Below are 21,548 nucleotides of genomic sequence, written 5' to 3'. Positions count from 1 at the left end.
TGAAACAAGTTGCAGATGGTGAATCAAGAGCAGCAGAGGTACTCAGAGTTGTACCTTTTCTTGTAGTGGATGGTAATATGGCGACTTTAGAATCGCGAGGTTTACCCATGATGGAGAATTTGCAGCGAACAATATCAATCCAAGTGAACTTCCAAATAAAGCTATGCTCCCCGGCAACGGCGCCAGAAAATAGTCTTGATGACCCACAAGTATAGGGGATCGCAACAGTCTTCACGGGAAGTAAAACCCAATTTATTGATTCGACACAAGGGGAGACAAAGAATACTTGAAAGCCTTAACAGCGGAGTTGTCAATTCAGCTGCACCTGGAAACAGACTTGCTCGCGAGATTTTATCAGTAGTACAGTTTTATAGCAGTAGCAGTAGTGAAATAACAGTAGCAGTGAAATAAAGACAGCAGTAGTGATTATAGTAAACAGCAGGATTAAAATACTGTAAGCACAGGGATGGATGACGGGCGTTGCATGGATGAGAGAAACTCATGTAACAATCAAAGTAGGGCATTTGCAGATAATAATAAAACGGTGTCCAAGTACAAAGCAATCCATAGGCATGTGTTCCATATATAGTCGTACGTGCTCGCAATGAGAAACTTGCACAACATCTTTTGTCCTACCAGCCGGTGGCAGCCGGGCCTCTAGGGAATCTACTGGATATTAAGGTACTCCTTTTAATAAAGTACCGGAGCAAAGCATTAACACTCCGTGAACACATGTGATCCTCACGTCACCGCCATCCCCTCCGGTTGTCCCGATTTCTGTCACTTCGGGGCCTTTGGTTCCGGACAGCAACATGTGTATACAACTTGCAGGTAAGATCATAAAACAATGCATATCATGATGAAATAATAACATGTTCAGATCTGAGATCATGGCACTCGGGCCCTAGTGACAAGCATTAAGCATAACAAGTTGCAACAATATCATCAAAGTAACAATTACGGACACTAGGCACTATGCCCTAACAATCTTATGCTATTACATGACCAACCTCATCCAATCCTTACCATCCCCTTCAGCCTACAGCGGGGGAATTACTCACACATGGATGGGGGAAACATGGCTAGTCGATGCAGAGGCGTCGGTGGTGGTGATGGCGATGATCTCCTCCAATTCCCCGTCCCGGCGGAGTGCCAGAACGGAGTTTCTGGTCCCCGAGACGGAGTTTCGCGATGTGGCGGCGTACTGGAGGGTTTCTGGCGACTTCGACTTCCTTTCTCGCGTTTTTAGATCGAACCCTTTAAGTAGTCCAAAGGAGGGCGTCGGAGGCCAGCCGAGGGGGCCACACAGTAGGGCGGCGCCCCCCCTGGGTCGCGCCGGCCTAGTGTGTGGGGCCCTCGGGCCTCCACCTGGCTTGTCCTTCTGGCTCCGTGAGTCTTCTGGTAAAATAGGCCCTTTGGTATAAATTCCGAGGATTTTCCCGAAAGTTGAATTTATGCATAAAAACAAGACACCAGGGCAATTCTGCTGAAAACAGCGTTAGTCCGTGTTAGTTGTATCCAAAATACACAAATTAGAGGCAAAACAATAGCAAAAGTGTTCGGGAAAGTAGATACGTTTTGGACGTATCAGTACGTTCAGGCGTAGCCCAGAAATTAGAACCATGCTCCAGTGCAAGCTTGAGAAGCACATTGGACCGAGCTTCAACACGCTGATCTTCGGCAGCAGTATCCAAAAAAGAACCTATTTCAGCGGAAGCATCAGCAAGGCAGAGAAAGCAGCAAGAATTAAATTAAATATGGCCAAGTCCAAGAAGTGTACCCGTCATATCCAAGATGGAGTCGTTCATCAGTTGAAGCATACAATTTTTCCGCGAAATAGCTTCGGCAGCCTCAGTAATCGCGGCTTCCTTCAACTCTAGGGCTTCCTGAGCTTGTTGAAGAGCAAGTTTCTCCCTTTCAGAAGATTTTCGACACTGCTTCATTATCACGAGAGTTTGCTTCTTCATCGACTGAAGTTGTTTTCGAAGCTCGTTCAAATCCTCATTCTGTGTAGCACTTGAAGAATCTCCAGTAAACTCGACAACAGGAGTTTTTCTCGAGTAGGACGCAGCTGTTAATGCATCCAAAGAACCAGGGACCATGGTATAGTTGTCAAAAACTAACTGGAAAGAAATATTTCGACATCAATAACTCGGTAAAATAGCTCTTTCATTGATTCATATGGATACTTACATGAGTATTACAAAAGAGGGTCCCTAGTGAACCAATGGTCAGCTGTCGCCAAAGCTACTACGGCGACAACATCAAAAGAGAGAACAAACAAAAGACAGAGACAAGACGGTCTACTTGACCTCCGGCTTTGTCGAATTAGGAGAAGGAGTTGGTTTGCATCCGAGGAAGGAGAGGATCTTCTTCGAGTTTGGCTTGGCAACCTTAATCAAAGACTGCCACCTCTTCGTCTCCATCTTCTTTGCATCGCCAACCTTTGCCCAGTCGACGTTTTGTTGGCTGTCAGTAACCAATGCGATGGTTCCTTCAACGCCAATCTTCAAACCCTCTTGACGAAGGCCCGGCCAAAGATCCTCTTCGGGAATGAATTGCCGGGCCAAGGCAGCAAAGGTCTCGGGCTGTTCTTTCTTCGCGAATAAGTAAGGGAAAAGCCGAGAAAATGCCAACTTAGCATCACAGATGCTTTGGCGCACTTCATCTCCATGAATTTCAAGAAGAGAAAGAGCGTCAAGAAGGCGATCATCTTCGGGCTTTTCGAGTTCAAAGTCCTGGTGCATCCTCCCTGCTGAAACAAAACGTCAAGTTATCAACAAGTGTACGAAAAAATAAAGCTTCACGAAACAAGCAAAGTGGCAGGACACTTACTCACGAAGCGCCTGTTTTGTGACTCTAAGCGGGCGATGATGCTCTCCTCGCGAGCAGTTTGTTGAGTTATGTTCTCGCTCAAGGCTATTTCAGCATCATGAAGTCTCTTTCGAAGATCTTCGACAGTAGCGGCATCTAATTTAGCCTTCTCGCGAGATTTTTCACTTTGCTCCAGCTTGCGGGCAAGGTCATCGGCACGCTTATTAGCCTCCGAAAGATCCTCTAGCAAAACAGAGAGGCGACAATGTTATGACAAAAAAAGGGGAGAGGACAATTTACTCGATGAGAAGAAGCAAAAGAGGAATACCTTTCAGCTTATCGGCAAGGTCATGGTACCCGATAAATTGGGTACCAAGACAAACAAATTCTTTCATCAGAGGCTGGAAAAAAATAGGGATGAGAAAGACAACATAGGTAAAAATCCGACCTCAAAAAACAAAATTGAGCAGAACGCTTACATTGTCCATAGGAGGAGTCGCAGAACTACCAGTCAAAAGACTAGACTCTCTGCCCAGCTCAATCCTCGCTCTCTTCGGCGAAGAGGCACGGGGGCTTGCGACAGGAGTCGGATGCCCTATATCTTGCTGGGGAGGCGAGGTTTCGTCCGCGTCAGGACGAGCCTCAGAAATAACTAAAGTACGAGACGTACTTGTTCGAGCAGCCACATCAATAGGAGGATTTTCTTCCTCATTGCCACTGTGTGTCCAAGAAAAATATAAGAAAACGAAAACAGGAAAAAATATTGGATGCAAAAGGAAAAGGCGGGAACAACTTACGAGCTGACAAAGGCATCATAATAAGGGTTGAAAGTTGTCCCCTCTTCTTCGGGAACAACTTCTTCGGCAGCAGATTGGCCGGCTTTGGAGGTGCCAGAGTCTGCGACTTCATCCCTTTTCCGCTTGTTCATCGGAGAAAGAGCAGAGGGAAGGGAATGCGTAGACTCGCTGGCTTCAGAATCGACTTCTCTTTCAGAGGAAGCCGCGGATTTGTGAGAACCCGCAACTTCGCTCTCAGGGCGAGAAGTGCCCTAGTTTTCGTCGGTGACGACGGCCCGTTCCTCGACTTCCCCGCCTTCAGGAAGGGGAGGAAGAGAAGCTAGAACTTGATGTTTCTACAAGTACAAGATATGTCGACAATAAGTTATATAAGGGATGTCAGCAAAATAGTAGTCGACAAATGTTAAAAATTAGGAAGGGCAAAATAGTAGTCGACAAAGTTTACCTTGGGGAGGGCGTCGACACTGCTGTATGGTTCCAGGCGGCAAGAGGATGGAACGGCGTCCTTCTTGCTCAGCGATGAAATTTTCCTAACAAGCTTCTCCAAGTCTTTTACTGACAGATCCTTAGAGAAGCGATCCACGTCTTTAGCGCCAGCATACAGCCAGAGGGGGTTCTTGCGAGCCTAAAGAGGCTACACCCTAATCCTAAGGAAGTACACAGTAATCTGAATACCCGACAGTTCTTTGCCATGGGTATTCTGGAGTTCGTGGATTCGCTTCATAAGCGCATCTATCGCCGTTTTTTCTGCATCAGAAGCTTCAGCGGCCCATGAATGGCGACGAAAGATTTTTTCGGCACCGTCAAAAGGAGCGACATTGTATTCTTGCATGTCGTTATGCTCCTCATGGATGTAAAGCCATCTTTTGCGCCACCCTTGAACAGAGTCAGGGAATTTGACATCGAAATACTCGACATCTGGGTGGACGCATATAACTACACCACCTACATTATAGGCGGTGGTGTGGGAGTTGTTGCGGCAGACAAGGAATATGCGTTTCCACAGGCCCTAGTTGGGAGGGGTCCCGAGAAAGCATTCGCAGAGGGTGATGAAGATAGATATGTGAAGGATGGAATTGGGGGTGAGATGATGAAGTTGCAGACCATAAACAAAGAGAAGTCCACGGAGAAATTCGTGGATTGGAGTAGCTAAACCGCGGATGAGATGATCGACAAAGGTTACCCGATATCCAATGCGCGGCGTGGGGTAGCTCTCTTCACCGGGGAAGATCAGTGTCTTCTCCTGCTTAATGAATCCGAGCTTCTTGAGCATATTCACGTCTTGATTGGAGATCCTAGATCTCTCCCACTCGGAAAGCTACAGGTCTTCCGTCGCCATGGGAGAGGTGTGCTTGGTGAGCTTCGACCGCGGTGGCATCAACAATGGCGCACGCGAGAGTGGGAGCGTGGTTGAGTTCAACGGGCTTTGGTTGCAATGGAGGATTTTGGGGAGAAAGCAGAGATGCGGCGCAGCGAAGGGGAGAACGAAGGAAGAAGATGATACTTTATAGTCAACTTGCGAATCGACGCACCGTTGGATGGAGTAGTTATGAGCTTGATACTTTACACGTGTCTAAGGGGTAAATGCGTATTTTTACTGTGAGGGAACGGGACAGGCGCTACAGTGTCCGTGCTAGGAAAAGCGGTGGACGTGTGTCCCCAACTTGCGCGGCGTGTCAAATTGCCGCAGAATTTGGGTCCACCAGTCAGTGACAGGGCAGCACTCGTATTTTCTCGATACAGGGGTCGTGGCTATCGTCAGTATTGTTGTCACTTTGACAAAGGAAAGTATCGACAACAGTGATGTGAAAAATGGTGGTAAAATACAAGTGATGATAATTTCGAGAGCCTTTGGTCAAAAATACAAGTTTCTCGGGGGCTACTTTTGAAAAAGTAAATTTCGGGTATGGCAAAATAGAAATGGCGAGGGCCTATGATCAAATGCAAGCATTTGTTCATAGCCTCGGGGGCTACTCCCATCGGGAACGCTGTTCGCGTGCCCGATGAAATTATAAAGAGTATAATGAGCATATTTCGAGTTATACAAATAACTCTTCATGTACTCCCATCGGGAAGACAAGATACGTCATCCGTTGACTCAATAAAATGTGCTATTCCAATAGCCGAAAAAGCACTCGACAATATATTCTCAGAGCGCCTCAGTCGCGAATAATCTCATAATGCCGCAAAACTTTGCGAAGGTAAGACCCCGGATCCGTTCTGAGCGGTGTGGCACCGTCTCTGACGTCGGTTTGCTACTTTTTTCCGTATCAACAGATACGACGAAAAATCCTAACGGATGCGTTAGGTACCCGGTAAAATATGACTGGGACTCGACAGATGGTAAGACCTTAAGCGGCACATGTCGAGTTAACACCAGTATCCCGAGATCCTGTCCGGGGACGTGATCTTGAAGTAGGTTTTTGCGGATTTTCACTAGAGCAGTTAACTAGTACCTGATCCGTCAGATGAACTAGCCCCAATTACCGTTATCCCTGCACAATATATAACTATTTATTTAAAAAAAATATGATGACTCGAAGAAGTTATACGTTGATTATAAAGTTGGAGATTTTCCCTGATTCTTCGATTCAAGCAAAATCTCGGGGGCTACTGACATAGGCATCCCCAATGGGCCTGCCAAAGATGGTACCCGGGGTTTACTGAACGCCCACAAGTCAAAGAATATGAAGTTCGGAAGCCCAATTAGTATTAAGGAAAGATAGAGTTGTATTAGGAAGTATGGAGATTTGTAACTTTACGGGTTGAACTCAGAGAGTCTCCCGGAATCTGTAATCTTGTGTAACACGGTACCCTTGGCTCCGCCTCCTATATAAGGGGGAGCCGAGGGACAAAGAGAGGATCGAATCCATTGTCAACATAACACTAATTTCTTATTCGTCGAGTACTTTTCGGCTGAAACCCTCGAGATCTACTTGCCCTCTACTTCCAACTAAACCCTAGTCTACAATCCGTAGGCATTGATAAGTTAATCCCTTGTCAACAACTTCGATCGGTAACAATCTCTTCTGAATGTGAACTATTTGAATTTAGGGATTTCTATTTTCGTGCCCTCGGGTCCTTAGTTGTGCTCAGTTTTCCCTAGCCGCTTAATTTTTCCTCAGTTTTGCCCAACCCCTTGTCTGAAGCCCTCACAAGTGCTGGAACAGCCGTTTGCCCAACGGGTCAACAACTTTGACCGTTATCTACTCACTAGTGAGGCCACGTAGAGCCCGCAAAGACACGTCAGACCATCCATCTTTGTTTGACCGTAAGCATCGCCGTATCCCTGACCAAAACACGGACGAGTGGTGCTTCGGTATATCGATTGACAAGTGGGGCCATGACGCTGACACAAGGGGCAATACAAGGGTAGGATTAGATTTTTAAACGGAGCTCTACAGCGATGGCACGGAGGAGGTGGCCTCGGGGTGCCGAGATTAGATCGACGTCCACAAAGAACTAGATGAGGCGAGACCAGACGCATTAGATAGATATGAACTAGACGTGTTTAACCAAGCAAAGAAGAGAAGATATGGTCGAGGACATCGACTACTACCTCAACAGTTTGACTGACGGTGTCGGACACGAATGCGAGCAATGTAGAGATAACTAGTGTCTCTCCTTTCTGGCGTGTATAGATGGGTGCTAGGGAGTATGGTGGCGAAGGTAAAGACCTCGCGGTGGTCTGTGGCGTCCAACATAGCGGGGTGGTGTGGCCTAGCCCACATCGGCGTGCATGTTCGGCATTGGCATGAGCATGTACGTTCGGTAGTGGCCTCGGCGATATCTCTAGTGTGTCAGTGATCGAATGAGGGGACAGGATTGAGGGTGCATCCCGACGGTGACCCAGCAGTGGCGGCGAGCATAGCCGTTCTGACCATGCCGATATCGGCATCGGCATCGTTTGGAGGCTGTGGTGCTCGAATCAAGGTGGGATTTGTTTCTTGTATGCCAAAATGAACTTGAAACAAGTTTCATGTTGAAGGTTAGGTAAAATACGAAATTTTGTAACTAAAAAATTTACTGGCACCATGGTGAGATTTTTTTTGATAGAGCTATACGGTTCGGCAAATTTTTTTGACACTGATGGCGTGTAACTCACACGTTCGTTGGGAACCCCAAGAGGAAGGTATGATGAGCACAGCAGCAAGTTTTCCCTCAGAAAGAAACCAAGGTTTATCGAACCAGGAGGAGCCAAGAAGCACGTTGAAGGTTGATGGCGGCGGGATGTAGTGCGGCGCAACACCAGGGATTCCGGCGCCAACGTGGAACCTGCACAACACAACCAAAGTACTTTGTCCCAACGAAACAGTGAGGTTGTCAATCTCACCGGCTTGCTGTAACAAAGGATTAACCGTATTGTGTGGAAGATGATTGTTTGCAGAAAACAGTAGAACAATATTGCAGTAGATTGTATTTCAGTAAAGAGAATTGGACCGGGGTCCACAGTTCACTAGAGGTGTCTCTCCCATAAGACAAACAGCATGTTGGGTGAACAAATTACAGTTGGGCAATTGACAAATAAAGAGGGCATGACCATGCACATACATATTATGATGAGTATAGTGAGATTTAATTGGGCATTACGACAAAGTACATAGACCGCCATCCAGCATGCATCTATGCCTAAAAAGTCCACCTTCAGGTTATCATCCGAACCCCCTCCAGTATTAAGTTGCAAAGCAACAGACAATTGCATTAAGTATGGTGCGTAATGTAATCAACAACTACATCCTTAGACATAGCATCAATGTTTTACCCCTAGTGGCAACAGCACATCCGTAACCTTAGTGGTTCTTGTCACTCCTCAAAATTCACGGAGACATGAACCCACTATCGAGCATAAATACTCCCTCTTGGAGTTACTAGCATCAACTTGGCCAGAGCATCTACTAATAACGGAGAGCATGCAAGATCATAAACAACACATAGACATAGCTTTGATAATCAACATAACAAGTATTCTCTATTCATCGGATCCCAACAAACGCAACATATAGAATTACAGATAGATGATCTTGATCATGTTAGGCAGCTCACAAGATCCGACAATGATAGCACAATGGGGAGAAGACAACCATCTAGCTACTGCTATGGACCCATAGTCCAGGGGTAGACTACTCACACATCACACCGGAGGCGACCATGGCGGCGTAGAGTCCTCCGGGAGATGATTCCCCTCTCCGGCAGGGTGCCGGAGGCGATCTCCTGGATCCCCCGAGATGGGATCGGCGTTGGCGGCGTCTCTGGAAGGTTTTCCGTATCGTGGCTCTCGGTACTGGGGGTTTCGTCACGGAGGCTTTAAGTAGGCGGAAGGGTAGGTCAAGAGGCGGCGCGAGGGGCCCAGACCATAGGCCGGCGTGGCCAGGGGGGGCCGCGCCGCCCTAGGGTTTGGCCACCCTGTGGCCCCACTTCGTTTCGTCTTCGGACTTCTGGAAGCTTCGTGGCAAAATAGGCCCCTGGGCGTTGATTTCGTCCAATTCCGAGAATATTTCCTTACTAGGATTTCTGAAACCAAAAACAGCAGAAAACAGCAACTGGCACTTCGGCATCTTGTTAATAGGTTAGTTCCAGAAAATGCACGAATATGACATAAAGTGTGCATAAAACATGTAGATAACATCAATAATGTGGCATGGAACATAAGAAATTATCGATACGTCGGAGACGTATCAGCATCCCCAAGCTTAGTTCTGCTCGTCCCGAGCAGGTAAAACGATAACAAAGATAATTTCTGGAGTGACATGCCATCATAATCTTGATCATACTATTTGTAAAGCATATGTAGTGAATGCAGCGATCAAAACAATGTATATGACATGAGTAAACAAGTGAATCATAAAGCAAAGACTTTTCATGAATAGCACTTCAAGACAAGCATCAATAAGTCTTGCATAAGAGTTAACTCATAAAGCAATAATTCAAAGTAAAGGCATTGAAGCAACACAAAAGAAGATTAAGTTTCAGCGGTTGCTTTCAACTTGTAACATGTATATCTCATGGATATTGTCAACATAGAGTAATATAATAAGTGCAATAAGCAAGTATGTAGGAATCAATGCACAGTTCACACAAGTGTTTGCTTCTTGAGGTGGAGAGAAATAGGTGAACTGACTCAACATTGAAAGTAAAAGAATTGTCCTCCATAGAGGAAAAGCATCGATTGCTATATTTGTGCTAGAGCTTTGATTTTGAAAACATGAAACAATTTTGTCAACGGTAGTAATAAAGCATATGTATCATGTAAATTATATCTTATAAGTTGCAAGCCTCATGCATAGTGTACTAATAGTGCCCGCACCTTGTCCTAATTAGCTTGGACTACCGGATCATCACAATGCACATGTTTTTACCAAGTGTCACAAAGGGGTACCTCTATGCCGCCTGTACAAAGGTCTAAGGAGAAAGCTCGCATTGGATTTCTCGCTATTGATTATTCTTCAACTTAGACATCCATACCGGGACAACATAGACAACAGATAATGGACTCCTCTTTTATGCATAAGCATGTAGCAACAATTAATAATTTTCTCATTTGAGACTGAGGATATATGTCCAAAACTGAAACTTCCACCATGGATCATGGCTTTAGTTAGCGGCCCAATGTTCTTCTCTAACAATATGCATGCTTAACCATAGGGTGGTAGATCGCTCTTACTTCAGACAAGACGGACATGCATAGCAACTCACATGAAATTCAACAATGAATAGTTGATGGCGTCCCCAGTAAACATGGTTATCGCACAACAAGCAACTTAATAAGAGATAAAGTGCATAATTAAATATTCAATACCACAATAGTTTTTAAGCTATTTGTCCCATGAGCTATATATTGCAAAGGTGAATGATGGAATTTTAAAGGTAGCACTCAAGCAATTTACTTTGGAATGGCGGAAAATACCATGTAGTAGGTAGGAATGGTGGACACAAATGGCATAGTGGTTGGCTCAAGTATTTTGGATGCATGAGAAGTATTCCCTCTCGATACAAGGTTTAGGCCAGCAAGGCTTATTTGAAACAAACACAAGGATGAACCGGTGCAGCAAAACTCACATAAAAGACATATTGAAAACATTATAAGACTCTACACCGTCTTCCTTGTTGTTCAAACTCAATACTAGAAATTATCTAGACCTTAGAGAAACCAAATATGCAAACCAAATTTAGCATGCTCTATGTATTTCTTCATTAATGGGTGCAAAGCATATGATGCAAGAGCTTAATCATGAGCACAACAATTGCCAAGTATCACATTACCCAAGACATTAATAGCAATTACTACATGTATCATTTTCCAATTCCAACCATATAACAATTTAACGAAGGAGAAACTTCGCCATGAATACTATGAGTAGAAACCAAGGACATACTTGTCCATATGCTACAGCGGAGCGTGTCTCTCTCCCATAAAGTGAATGCTAGGATCCATTTTATTCAAGCAAAACAAAAACAAAAACAAACCGACGCTCCAAGCAAAGCACATAAGATGTGATGGAATAAAAATATAGTTTCAGGGGAGGAACCTGATAATGTTGTCGATGAAGAAGGGGATGCCTTGGGCATCCCCAAGCTTAGACGCTTGAGTCTTCTTAAAATATGCAGGGGTGAACCACCGGGGCATCCCCAAGCTTAGAGCTTTCACTCTCCTTGATCATGTTGCATCATACTCCTCTCTTGATCCTTGAAAACTTCCTCCACACCAAACTCGAAACAACTCATTAGAGGGTTAGTGCATAATAAAAATTAACATATTCAGAGGTGACACAATCATTCTTAACACTTCTGGACATTGCATAATGCTACTGGACATTAGTGGATCAAAGAAATTCATCCAACATAGCAAAAGAGGCAATGCGAAATAAAAGGCAGAATCTGTCAAAACAGAACAGTTCGTATTGACGAATTTTAAAATGGCACCAGACTTGCTCAAATGAAAATGCTCAAATTTAATGAAAGTTGCGTACATATCTGAGGATCATGCACGTAAATTGGCTTAATTTTCTGAGCTACCTACAGGGAGGTGAACCCAGATTCGTGACAGCAAAGAAATCTGGAACTGCGCAGTAATCCAAATCTAGTACTTACTTTTCTATCAACGGCTTTACTTGGCACAACAAAACACAAAACTAAGATAAGGAGAGGTTGCTACAGTAGTAAACAACTTCCAAGACAAAAAATAAAAACAAAGTACTGTAGGTAAAAACATGGGTTGTCTCCCATAAGCGCTTTTCTTTAACGCCTTTCAGCTAGGCGCAGAAAGTGTGTATCAAGTATTATCAAGAGATGGTGTGTCAACCTTACCTTGGGCTTTACCCTTACCTTTCTTATTGTTTTTCTTTCCCTTTGGTTTAGGAAATATATGATTTCCCCCTGGTATAGAGGTGAATTTCAGAGTGCCTTCTCCCACATCAATGACTGCTCCCAATAGTTTCAGCAGGGATCTCCCGAGTATGATTTTTCCTGTTTCAATAACAAGATAATCAATGGATATTGTTCTTCCAAGAATGGTTGTATGCACACCTGCGGCTATTCCCTTAGGAATTATAATAGAGTTATCAATGAGAGTTATTTCTTCTCCTCCTTCATCGACTCCCCAAAGTTTCAAAGATTTATAAATGCTTTCAGGCATAAGGCAAAATTCATACATAATATCACAGTAGGCATGAAGAGTTCGATCACCGATAACAATTTTAACAGTAGGATCCCACAATGAAAGTTTAGAGTTCACTAAAACTTGTTCAAGATGATTACGAACGTGGCAATAGTTATCATCCAAGCGAGATGTACTTATCTCGAGATTGTTTAATCTACTATATATGCTAGTGAGGGCTGAATCAAAGTTATTAGCTGAATCATGTGATGCAACCAACTTCTTTATGGCATTAAAAGCTTGATCCCCATTGCAATGAAGGAAATCTCCTCCCACTAAAGTGTCCAAAGCATATCTATAGCGAACCATAAGACCAAAATAAAAATTACTAAGGAGCAAACTTAGAGTCATTTGAGGTTCAGTTTTACGATAAGAAGTAAAATTTCTAGACCAAGCATCCTTAAAACTCTCCTCATCCCCTTGTTTAAAAGTGAAGACTAATTCTTCAGGCGAAGAAGTAACAGGTTCAGAGCTAGACATGGTAACAAAATTAACTAATTTTTTTGTATTTTTAATATAGAGTGCAAGACAATAAATAAAGCAAACTAGATAAAGTAAATGCAAGTAACTAATTTTTTTGTGTTTTTGATATAGCAAACAAGATAGCAAATAAAGTAAAACTAGCAACTAATTTTTTTGTATTTTGATTTAGTGCAGCAAACAAAGTAGTAAATAAAACTAAGCAAGACAAAAACAAAGTAAAGAGATTGAGAAGTGGAGACTCCCCTTGCAGCGTGTCTTGATCTCCCCGGCAACGGCGCCAGAAATCTAGCTTGATGGCGTGTAACTCACACGTTCGTTGGGAACCCCAAGAGGAAGGTATGATGAGCACAGCAGCAAGTTTTCCCTCAGAAAGAAACCAAGGTTTATCGAACCAGGAGGAGCCAAGAAGCACGTTGAAGGTTGATGGCGGCGGGATGTAGTGCGGCGCAACACCAGGGATTCCGGCGCCAACGTGGAACCTGCAGAACACAACCAAAGTACTTTGTCCCAACGAAACAGTGAGGTTGTCAATCTCACCGGCTTGCTGTAACAAAGGATTAACCGTATTGTCTGGAAGATGATTGTTTGCAGAAAACAGTAGAAACGAGATTACGAGATTGTATTTCAGTAAAGAGAATTGGACCGGGGTCCACAGTTCACTAGAGGTGTCTCTCCCATAAGACAAACAGCATGTTGGGTGAACAAATTACAGTTGGGCAATTGACAAATAAAGAGGGCATGACCATGCACATACATATTATGATGAGTATAGTGAGATTTAATTGGGCATTACGACAAAGTACATAGACCGCCATCCAGCATGCATCTATGCCTAAAAAGTCCACCTTCAGGTTATCATCCGAACCCCCTCCAGTATTAAGTTGCAAAGCAACAGACAATTGCATTAAGTATGGTGCGTAATGTAATCAACAACTACATCCTTAGACATAGCATCAATGTTTTACCCCTAGTGGCAACAGCACATCCGTAACCTTAGTGGTTCTTGTCACTCCTCCAGATTCACGGAGACATGAACCCACTATCGAGCATAAATACTCCCTCTTGGAGTTACTAGCATCAACTTGGCCAGAGCATCTACTAATAACGGAGAGCATGCAAGATCATAAACAACACATAGACATAGCTTTGATAATCAACATAACAAGTATTCTCTATTCATCGGATCCCAACAAACGCAACATATAGAATTACAGATAGATGATCTTGATCATGTTAGGCAGCTCACAAGATCCGACAATGATAGCACAATGGGGAGAAGACAACCATCTAGCTACTGCTATGGACCCATAGTCCAGGGGTAGACTACTCACACATCACACCGAAGGCGACCATGGCGGCGTAGAGTCCTCCGGGAGATGATTCCCCTCTCCGGCAGGGTGCCGGAGGCGATCTCCTGGATCCCCCGAGATGGGATCGGCGTTGGCGGCGTCTCTGGAAGGTTTTCCGTATCGTGGCTCTCGGTACTGGGGGTTTCGTCACGGAGGCTTTAAGTAGGCGGAAGGGTAGGTCAAGAGGCGGCGCGAGGGGCCCAGACCATAGGCCGGCGTGGCCAGGGGGGCCGCGCCGCCCTAGGGTTTGGCCACCCTGTGGCCCCACTTCATTTCGTCTTCGGACTTCTGGAAGCTTCGTGGCAAAATAGGCCCCTGGGCGTTGATTTCGTCCAATTCCGAGAATATTTCCTTACTAGGATTTCTGAAACCAAAAACAGCAGAAAACAAAGAATCGGCACTTCGGCATCTTGTTAATAGGTTAGTTCCAGAAAATGCACGAATATGACATAAAGTGTGCATAAAACATGTAGATAACATCAATAATGTGGCATGGAACATAAGAAATTATCGATACGTCGGAGACGTATCAGACACCTTTTAGATATTCCTTGTTGTTACATGTATGACATCATGTATGGCAAATTTGGGGTCATTTGGAGATGTTCGAAGAAATCACTTTGCTTAAGCGCATGCCGTTTGGTCTCACTGAAACCAGCTTTTGTAACAAGTTAGGTTTTTTCGACCATCTCTAAATGACCTCAAATTTCATACAGATGATCTTCTATACAAAGATAGGTAGATTCTTTTGTTTTTACAATTTTTTGAACTTTTATTTCCCTTTATAATACCTAGTTGATTTTCAGGTCAAAACCTCGAAAGTTAACATAAGTAGATAAGTGAACCCTCCCAAACTTCAAATACAGAGATAGATAGATTGTTTCGTTTATCATTTTTAGCGTGAAAAGTAATGGCTACAAGAAATTGGTGATGGTTTATCATTTTTAGCGTGAAAAGTAATGGCTACAAGAAATCGGTGATGGTTTATCATTTTTAGCGTGAAAAGTAATGGCTACAAGAAATCGGTGACGGTTTATCATTTTTAGCGTGAAAAGTAATGCCTACAAAAAATCGGTGATGGTTTATCATTTTTTGCGTGAAAAGTAATGGCTACAACAAATCGGTGATGGTTTATCATTTTTAGCGTGAAAAGTAATGGCTACAACAGATCGGTGATGATTTATCATTTTTTGCATGAAAAGCAATGCCTACAACAAATCGGTGATGGTTTATCATTTTTTGCGTGAAAAGTAAAGGCTACAACAAATCGATGATGGTTTATCATTTTTTGCGTGAAAAGTAATGGCTACTCCCTCCATACCGGTTTATAAGCACATTTCGTGATTTGAGAAGAAATTTGACCATTAATTTGGTCAACAAAATATGAAATATATATCATAAACATTATATCGTTGGAAACTTCTTTTGCATATGAATCCAATGGTATAATTTTTTAGGCATATAAATTATAGGGTTGGTTTGACCAAATTAATGATCACAGTTTTGCGTGAAAAGTTTATCAACTTTTTTGCATGAAAAGTAATGGCTACAACAAATCGGTGATGGTTTATCATTTTTAGTGTGAAATTAATGGCTACAAGATAGTGGTGATGGTTTATCATTTTCTGCGTGAAAAGTAATGCCTAAAAGAGTTTATAATGCCTAAATGCCGACAAAGAAAGAGAGGGTGGTGGGCCCCGATCAGAGAGAGATGGGTTATCCTGCCCGTTAGATCATACAATCAACGGTCGGCGGGCACGATCCGCGTGACAAGGGCTAGCCCAATCAGGGCAAGGTTGGGCGTCTGTGAGAATTTGTGAAGGGAGATGGCAAAACTGAGTAGTATCAAGAAACCAAGGGCACGTGAGTAGTAAACAGACTAAAGGATTCAAATATGAGATTTAAAAAATGGAAAATGCGTGTTTTGTACAATGAAACCCTTCTTGGCCTACCTCAAACTATTTGCATTACAAATATACACGAGTGTGAAAATTGTGGCCTCATTCAGACAAAGTATATTTTGGGGAAAGCTGTTTTGGGAAGAGCTTATATATTGTGGAAAGCCATGCACCTTCATAGCTACTAGGTGATTTGAGAAGTGGCAATTTGTGGTAAAACTTGATTTATCTATGATTGTTATGGTTCCCAACGTGGAAGGCCGCATAAGAAGACTCCATGAGTATGTGACACTATGGTTTTATCTTTTTTAGAATTTTTTGCGCATGAAATGACTCAATTAGATAGCTTAATCCCATTTGTTGACTCTCTTTTGATCAGCCACTTGAGGGTAAAACTGAGTATATTGCACTAGCCAGTATTAGTACTCGAGGGGAAAACTGAGTACAAATATTTTTCCAGTGTAAGACTCGAGGGTAGAACTGAGTACACGTAACCACGGACGCGTGTTGCGGTGTGCAACGGTTAGGTGGTGCGCATGTTGAGACCAAACGTGTATTTTTTTGGAACTGCCGAGACCAACCGTCACCTTGCCAGTATAGAACCCCTCTCTTCCTGATGCACGCAACCACGCCTCTCATGTCCCATCAACTTCTCCAAATCGAAAAAACTCCAACCGCCCTACACGCGCTCCCCTGCCAGCGATGGACAAGAAGAATGCGCCAGCGGCCGTCGCCCCCGAGCCCGTTGCCTCCGAGCCCGTCGCCTCCGAGGGCGGCGAATACAAACGCGGCGCCTCCGTGAATTGGGCCTCTCTCTCGGCTGATGAACCACTTCACAAGATCGGCGACTGCTTACTGGCGAAAGAGGAGTACGTGGACACCTACTCTGTTTTGAGGCAAGTTTGTGCAAATTGGCGCTCAGGTTTACCTGAGCCCGACGTGCACCTGCACGAATGGATCATGGTAGAACACACCCTTCCACTCGTCGTTGAGTTCAACTTCCTCCACCTCCGCACATCCCGCTACATCACCATCGATCTAACGGAAGTTCATGCAAGGTTCAAATTTCTCCAGATCTATAGAGTTAATCTATTTTTATTTTCAATCGTAAACATTTTAGTGTTGAATGTTATCTTCATCAATATCTTTTAGATGCTACTTCATCGGCTTTTGCCGTGGCGTAATCGTGCTTGTCCAGAAGAACCAACCGCACAAGATACAGCTTCTGAACCCACTCACAAAGACAATGAACACTATGTTTGAGACGTAGATGCCAACTGTTTTTCTGTACTCAGTCGCTGTAATGAAGTCCCCGACTATGATCTTTGTTTCCACACATTACCCGGAGGAAATTGCTTGGGTCGATAAGAGCACTCCAACCAAGGATATAGATGAAGATTGGGGAGTAGTAAGATTTTTGATCGAGCACCATACTCTGCGTTGCATTACCCTATTCAATGGTGAATTGTATGCAATAGCTGTGGACAATTTTGAGTTCGGAAAATTAGTGTGCACCAACAGTGTCCAGTTGGAGCAACACGCGAGCAAAGTCAACATGGAGACACTATTTTCATTTCCAGAACTTGGAAATGACAAGTTCTACCTTGTGAACTCGGATGGTGATCTGCTGCTTGTGTTGTTGGAAAACATGCATTTGGAGGAAGGTCAAACACCATTGGTGTACCGCGTGAACATTGCGAGCCGCTCTCTCCATGCCGTCAGTAACATTGGCGGTCGTGCCTTCTTCGTCAATCATATCCGGTGTATCTCCATCGACACGAGAGTGCACATGAAACTTCGACCTGGCTGCATGTACTACACGGATTTGGGTTATATCAGAGAGTAATTTGATGATATAAAGGCCTGGGATGATTGGCCACGACGTATGGATAGATTAGGAAACTACGGTCTGAGAGATGAACAAAAGCCATACCGTTTGGAGGATGTATTGGCTGCACACTGCATACGGAAGGAGTTCAATGAATATTTCCTTCAGATACAGGAATGGAGCGATGAAGAAATATATGATGAATGAAGAACTGATTCATTCATCTTGGGCCTAGTCTTCATGTTGGCCATACATTGCGTATTATATTATTTTCAGCTTAGTTTGTCGTGAACATAAACATCGTTATTGGCTGCTTTTGGCTGCTGTATGTAGTTTATGTATTATACTTAGTTTTCGTGATTTATTATGCTGGTGTGAATTTATCATAGCTTCTAGATTTGCTACTAGATTTGTTACCATATTGGGCAAAAAAACGAGGACCAAAATACAACAATCATTGAAAAAAAGACAGAAATAGAAGCTTCTCTATATTTGATACTAATTTGGTGAAAAGAGAGAACTGTTACAGAGAAAGAGAGGAAAAATGTGCTCTTAGAAAAAAATATGCCAATTTGGACCGAGAGAGACAGAACCTAGCTCTTGCTCATGTACAACCAAACGCGGTCTCATCCTGTCCCACGTGGTCCCTTTCTACCAGCCCCACGCGACGCGGCCCCACACGACGCAGCCCCACACGTCAGTACGGAACGGTCAACTAAACGAGAATTCTACCGTCCGACCTCCTTATGCGGATTTCAGACAAGGGGTTGGGGAAGACTGAGGAAAAACTAAGGAGATAGGGAAAACTAAGTACAACTAAGAAACCGAGGGCACCAAAATAGAAATCCCTTGAATTTATGTTTGGGGTGGTTTTAGGCTATGCGGCTGGAAACGGACGCACCCCAAACGCGGCACAAAAAAATAGCACCCCCCAAATGGTCGATCTGGCGCGTTTTGGGACGCTTTGAGGGTTGCGACTGGAGATGCTCTAAGATCTTTGGATGAGGCAACGACGGCACTTGTGCAACGTTTCCTTGTTAAAGGCATCGCTTTTGTAGAACATGAAGTTCCGGTGTTATCCTGGCGGTGAACGTATTGTTATTGCTAGGCCTGGAATACTGTAGCTGTATATCTCCTAATATTAATATATATTTCTTTATCAAAAAATGTAGACACATTTCTAAGATCTTTGGATCGGGCGATGACGGTGTTTGTGCAATGTTCTCTTCTTGGAGACGTCGATTTTGTAGAGCCTAAAGTTCAGGTGTTGTCTTGCTGGTGGACGTATTATTATTGTTAGGGCTAGAATACTGTAGCGGTATCTCCTGATATTAATATACATTTATTTATCAAAAAATGTTAACACATTTTAATTATAGATATATAATTAAAAAAGGTTGAGATATTAATTTCTGGATGGAAGAAGTAAATGTTTTTTGACACTAACATAAGCTTGGCCGAAAAGTTTTCCCTTGAAAAGAACTGGTTCTAGTGTAAACCGGCGACCCGGGCGTGTGAACTCTAGTGCATTTCCCCATCCAACAACGACCTGTTTGTTACCCGTGACCTTCCTCAAAAGCAACGCAATCCAACTCGAACAATATCGCACAACACTAAACTGGAGAGGCAGCGGAGTTGGCCACACGATTATAAATTGAAATAAACCGTGTGGAAAGCGGCCGGCCAGCCAGCCGGCCGACGGGGCGGCGTGCCCGCACGGGCGCCGCGAGGTTCACTTTCAGTTTCAGGCCTGCAGGCTGCAGTGAGTATCTTTCTGCGTCTTTATGGCCGGCGGAGGATACGATTGCGAGCCCATCTGCTGATTTACGAACGCTCGAGTGCTCCGTCGATCCCACAGCGGGGGACCTAGCGCGAGCGGCGCGGCCGGCTACCATCCCATGATCGATCCTCGTCATCACTTGTTTAATGCCGAGTGGCCGGCTGCACTGCCTGCACGCGTGGATGGATCATTAGGGGGGCGCACACGGGCTGTGCGTGATCATTGCTGATTGAGCTACTAGTGTACCTTCGGAGGAAGATTCCGACGCTAACCGGCAACAGGGATGCATGTATGGAGATGGAGCGGCTCGGATACGATTCTGATCTTTCGGATGGTGATCCGCCTCCAACCGAAAAGGACTGCGACACTTCTTTATCGGCGATGCTGATTAGGTTAGGGTGCCGCGGCTCGCTGGAGAGGACACGATTCCTCCTCCTTGAGGGCCGCATGCGCCTCCATCTCCCACCATTGTCTCTTCTTCACCGGCGGAGAGGTCGCGGCGTCCTCCTCCTTGAGGCGGCAGCGGTGGCCCGACCCCATCGTCCGACGGGCCAGAGCAGAGGACGCGCGCCTCGCCCGTCGCGGATGACGACGCCTCCGGAAGGAGGCGCGGGCGCGTGCGGTCGCCGGCTGTTGACGATCCGGTGCGCGAGCTCTCGGACGTCGCGGTCCTTTCCGGCGCTCTTTGCAGAGTCGGCTCCGCCGCAGCCATGCACGCCGCTGCGGGAAGTACAACGGGTCGCGCGGCGGGTCGCCGCGGCGCGCCGGCGGAAGCCGTACCGCCGCGATGTGGCGCCGACGTTGCGGCCGTGCCACCAGGCACGGCGGCCGGCCGCCCGCGCGAGCTTGATGGCGCGCTCATCTTCGAATCGCCGCGGCCAGACCCGTTGGCCGGCAAGTTCCTCTCCGCCGGCGTCATCAGGTTCCGCCATTTCATGGCGAGGGCTCGCGTCTATGGTCCTGTTGGTGGAGACGGCGGCACGGCGAAGCCGGCGTTGGAGACGTGCCAGTCCTGCGGCAGTTTGTATTGTACTGGCATGGGGATGCGCTGCCAGTACAGTACATCGGCCTTGTCGAGGCCGAGCTGCAACGAGCGGAGCACGCCGCTGCCGCCGACCTCGTCGTTGTGCGCCATCGTCGGTGGGTGCGTGGGAGGTTTGTGCGGAGGTTGTGACTGTGGCGGCCAGGGTTGGAAGACGGGGAAGAAAAGAAGTGCGCGCTGGTGGGGTTTTAAGGAAGGTGGCGGACACGCATTAAAGGCGTGTGGGAAAGGTGGGCGTGGCCAGACACCGCTTGGGTTTCCGCGCGGGAGGCCATTAACACCGATGACCAACCTTCCTGCGTCGTTTCCGATGCGAACCGTCGCGTCCTCTCGCTGACAAGGTGACCCCACCCCGAAAACCGTCGTCTCATGAGGCGCCGGCTCGTCCGACTCACGCTCTTCGCGAAGGGGCCGGTACGGGATTGCCGGTGCTTGTATTGGGCTCGAAAAAGCGTCGGCCCTATTTGGGGCGCGCCGGTGCGAGCCGATTTTCGATTCCGGTCCCCATAATGCTATCGGGGCCGCCGGTGGAGATGCTCTAACACTCTGAAACAAAAAAAACGATGCCTCGCCAAATTATAGTACCTCCATTTTCAATGAATATAAGACACACGGTGCATTTGAAAATGAACATTGAACGAGAAAAATAAGCAAGCTTTCTATGGGCGACGAGGTTTTCTTTCACTTCACGTTTAGACCTCTGTCTTTCCTTTCGAAAAGAGGCAGTGCAAACCTCTTCATCAAAAAAAAAAAAATCGAAAAGGGGGAAGAATCTCCCCAGCTTCTACATCTAAAGGATGCACACGGCATTTTATTAGATTATTCGCAAACCTTACAAGAAGCAATACAAAAAATCAACATCAAAGCCACCTCACTAGACCTACAGTGGAATGAAGGGGGTGAC

This window comes from Lolium perenne, chromosome 2 (assembly GCF_019359855.2).
Source record: "Lolium perenne isolate Kyuss_39 chromosome 2, Kyuss_2.0, whole genome shotgun sequence".
Classification (NCBI taxonomy): domain Eukaryota; kingdom Viridiplantae; phylum Streptophyta; class Magnoliopsida; order Poales; family Poaceae; genus Lolium; species Lolium perenne.
This window is presented reverse-complemented; position numbering follows the sequence as displayed.